Source organism: Dipodomys ordii, unplaced genomic scaffold (genome assembly GCF_000151885.1).
Source record: "Dipodomys ordii isolate 6190 unplaced genomic scaffold, Dord_2.0 Scaffold13, whole genome shotgun sequence".
In the NCBI taxonomy this organism is placed as follows: domain Eukaryota; kingdom Metazoa; phylum Chordata; class Mammalia; order Rodentia; family Heteromyidae; genus Dipodomys; species Dipodomys ordii.
Window position 1 is genome coordinate 17002984 of NW_012267229.1, and position 4453 is coordinate 17007436.

The following is a 4453-nucleotide window of genomic DNA, read 5'->3' on the forward strand; positions in this document are numbered from 1 at the left end:
CCTTGAGCTGAAGAGCTGAGGGACAGCGCTCAGGCCCAGAGTTCAGGCCCCACAACCAGACCCCAAAGGTGGAGCCAGGTGCCAGGGGCTCATGCTTATAATCTTAGGTACTCAAGAGGCTGAGATCTGAGGATCAGGGTTTGGGGTCAGCCTGGGCAGGAAAGTCCGAGAGACTCTTATCTCCACTGAACTAACCAAAAAGCTAAAAGTGGAGCTGTAACTCAAGTGGTAGAGCACTAACCTGGAGCAAAAAAACTCGAGGACAACATCCAGACCCCAAGACTGGCCCCAAGAAAAAAAGAAAAGTTAAAGATGGGAGGGATGGGCAATTTTTTTTTTCCTGCCAGTCCTGGGGCTTGAACTCAGGGCCTGGGAGCTGTCCCTGAACTCTTCAGCTCAAGGCTAGCACTCTACCACTTGAGCCACAGTGCCACTTTTGGCTTTTTCTGTTTATGTGGTGTTGAGGAATCGAACCCAGGGCTTTGTACATGCTAGGCAAGCACTCTACTGCGAAACCACATTCCCAGCCCCATGGGCAAACTTTTGAATCTGATCTACTGAGAAGTACTTTTGAATCATTAGAAAAATAATATATGATTATAGAAAATTATAAAAATAGAGAATACAGAAGAAATCATTTGTGGTATTAACAGGCAAAAATATAACCACTTGTAACATTATTTCCTCTCTTTACTCATATAAGTACTTAACAAAATTTGGATCACATTATATAGGTCTATCACAACATGAAAATTTTCATAATTTCTTAAATAAGCAAGGTTTTTGTTTTTAATGTAGGATCTCTACTCTATAGCCCAGGCTGGCTTCAAACTCTATCCTTTCAATTCATTTCCAAGTGTTGGGATTAGAAGTGTGGAACATAACTAGCCCTAATTAACTTTTTTGGTGTGTGGGTACTGGAGTCTGAATTTAGGGTCTTGTGCTTGTTAGAAAAATGTATTCAACTACTTGGTCCAAAAAAATAACTTGTTTCCATTTTAATTATTTTTTAATGGAGTTTCAAATTTATGTCTGGGCTTACCTAGATCACAATCCTATTTATGCTTCCTTGAAGCTGGGATGACAGATGTATACCAGCTTTCATTGGTTGAGATAGGGTCTCACAAACTTTTGCTCAGAATGGCCTTGTACTGTAATTTTCCTAATTTCTTGTGCCCCCCCCTCCACTGTGCCTGGCCACACAAGTTTTGATTTTATATTTTTCTATTCTATGGTTGTTTCAAAATGTTATTATTCTATATTAATGGCACTTATGCTATTTGTATCACTCCACCCCTCAGGTAGAGCTTGAATTCAGGGCCTTGAGTTCTCCCTGAGCTTTTTGCTCATAGTTGGTACTCTACAGTTTGAGGTACATCTCCACTTCCAGCTTTTTTTTTTTTTTGTCAGACCAGGGCCTTGAACTCAGACTTGGGTGCTGTCCCTAAGCTTCTTTGTGCTCAAGGCTAGTGCTTTACCACTTGAGCCACAGCAACCCTTCCAGGTTTTTTTGAGTAGTTTACTGGAAATAAGAATCTTATGAGGACTTTTCTGGGCTGGCTTCAAACTGCGATCCTTAGATCTCAGCCTCCTGAGTACCTGGGATTACAGGTGTAAGCCACCAGTACCCGGCAACTTCCAGCATTTATTGATTGATTGCCAGTCATGGGGCCTGAACTCTGGGCCTGGGCATTATCTCTCAGCTCTTCAGCTCAAGGCTAGCACTCTATCACTGGAGCCACAGCACCACTTCTGGCTTTTTCTGCTTATGTGGTGCTGAGGAATCGAACCCAGGGCCTCATGCATGCAAGGCAAGCGCTCTACAACTGAGCCATCTTCCCAGCCCTTGTTGGTTATTTAGACATAAGAGTATCTGAGTTTTGTCTGCCAGGGCAGGTTCCAAACATACTCTCAAATCTCAGCCTTCTAAGATTAAAGGCAGAGCCACTTGCAGCTGGCTCTGTTTTTAGCTTTTCCACTAACAAACAATACTTCATGAGTAACTTTATAGGTATTTGACCTTAGGCAAATAACTTATTTCTCCCCTAGATAATAATGTATCACTTTATTGGGTGGTATTGAGAGTGACAAATTTAAACATATATAAAAATATCACAAGGGCTAGGAATGTGGCTTAGTGGTAGAGTGCTTGCCTAGCATGCATGAAGCCCTGGGTTTGATTCCTTAGTGCCACATACACAGAAAAAGCTGGAAGTAGCACTGTGGCTCAAGTGGTAGAGCGCTAGCCTTGAGCAAAAAGAAGAGACAGTGCCCAGGACTGGCATACAAAACAAAACAAAAAAATAACCAAAAAAAGTTACAATAAGCACTATGGGTTAATTTGTTAAAAAAATTATCTTTCTATTTAAATTTTAGAAGTGTCCTTCAAACATGTTTACAGATATGTTCATTGAATCTCATGACTTTGACTATCAATTAGATTCCTGATATTTATGACTAGCTAGCTGGTGATATTTTGGAGTATTTTGGAGAATATCTTTCTCAATGGTGCATTAGAACAAACATTTAGGGCTGGGAAGTTGGCTCAGTGGTAGAGTGCTTGCCCCTCATGCATGAGGCCCTGGGTTCAATTCCTCAGCACCACATATGCAGAAAAAGCCGGAAGTGGTGCTGTGGCTCACGTGATAGGGCGCTAACCTTGAGCTGAAGAGTTGAGGGACAGCGCCCAAGCCCAGAGTTTAGTCCCCACAACTGACAACAAAAACGAAAACAAAAAAAGAACAAACGTTTACAGTAACTGTATGTTGAAGTAGGTATTTATTTATTTATTTTGGTGGTTAATTGCACCTAAGAATTTCAAGAACTTTTATGACCAGGCTGGCTTCAAACTGGATCCTCAGATCTGAGCCTCCAATGTAGGCAGGATTACAGGCCCTACATATCTTTTAATAGATAATGAACACTTAGATTATTCTATCTCTTGAAAATACTTCTGATTTAATCTAAATTTCTGTATTAGATTAAGATAATGTAGGAATAACTGTACTTTAGCAAGATAATATATTAAAACTTTTGCATTTTCAATAGAGAAATAAATTCCTTTAGCATAGGCACGGTCAATGCAAATGGGCTACAACTCATCTCTCTTTAGTTTACATCAGAATTATTAACATATTTTTAATTTTTATTTATTTTTTTGTCATGGGGCTTGAACTCTGGGCCTGAGTGCTGTCCCTCAGCTCTTCATCTCAAGGCTAGTGCTTGACCACTTGAGCCACAGTGCCATTTCTGGTTTTTTGGAAAGTCTCATGGACTTTCCTGCCTAGGCTGGCTTTGAATTGTGATCCTCAAGTCTCAGCCTCCTAAGTAGCTAGGATTACAGGCATGAGCCACCAGCGTCTGGCTTACATATTTCTTTAGTTTCCTATTTCCTGGAAAATATTCTATAGGTCAATTTTGTTCATTTTTCAGAGAGAAAACACCAATAATACACATCTTTGAGAAAATGGGACAGGTAAACTGATTAAAAACACTAATTCAAGCCAGACGCTGGTGACTCATACCTGTAATCCTAGCAACTCAAGAGGCTGAGATCTGAGGATGGTTCAAATTCAGCCCAGGCAGTCTCCATGAGATTCTCATCTCCAATAACCACCAGAAAACTGGAAGTGATACTGTGATAGAGTGCTAACCTTGAGTGAAAAAGCTCAGGGATAGTGCCCAGGTCCTGAGTTCAAGCCCTATGACAAAACAAACAAAAACAAGAAACCAAAACCATAATTCAGCCAGGCACAGGAGGCTCACACCTGTAATCCCAGCTATACAGGAGGCTGAGATCTAAGGACAGCTGATTGAAGCCAGCCTGGGAAGAAAAGACCCCTGAGACTCTTATCTCCAATTACCTATTCAAAAACCAGAAATGGATTTGTGGTTTAAAATAGTAGAGCACTAGCCTTGAGCAAAAGAGCTCAGGGACAGCTCCCAGGCCCTGAGTTCAAGCAAGCCCCATAACTGACAAAGAAAACAAAAACAAAAACAACCCACTAACTCATTTTTTACTTTTAAACATGAAGACAGTCAAATGCAAACCAGGAAAAGACATTTGAAATACATATATCCAGCAAAGAAGTAATACATACAACACTTTTTAAGAGAGAATAATGTAGAATGGGATAAAAGTCTTGAGAAGGCATTTCATAAGAGGATAGGAAAATTAAACTCATCATTAGCATTTAGGGAAGTAAAAATTAAAACCTAGTTTTAACTGATAAGCATAACTTTAATTAGGATAGGAGTGTAGCATTGGGTAAAATAGTACACTTGCCTAAAATTTGCCAGACCTATGTATGGTTCTTTCTCCAGTATCATCAAAAAAATGCATTAAAAAATGAATAAGTGGGCTGGGAAGGTGGCTCAGTGGTAGAGTGCTTGCCTTGCATGCATGAGGCTCTGGGTTCAATTCCTCAGCACCACATAAGCAAAAAGAAAAAAG

The 4453-nt window shown here is 40.3% G+C and overlaps 1 protein-coding gene across 1 annotated transcript in view; it reads right to left on the minus strand.

Moving 5' to 3' along the window:
* Ndrg3 (NDRG family member 3) overlaps positions 1-4453 on the minus strand; it is an 81669-nt gene that overhangs the window by 20146 nt on the left and 57070 nt on the right. The gene's annotated exons all lie outside the window — the stretch shown is intronic.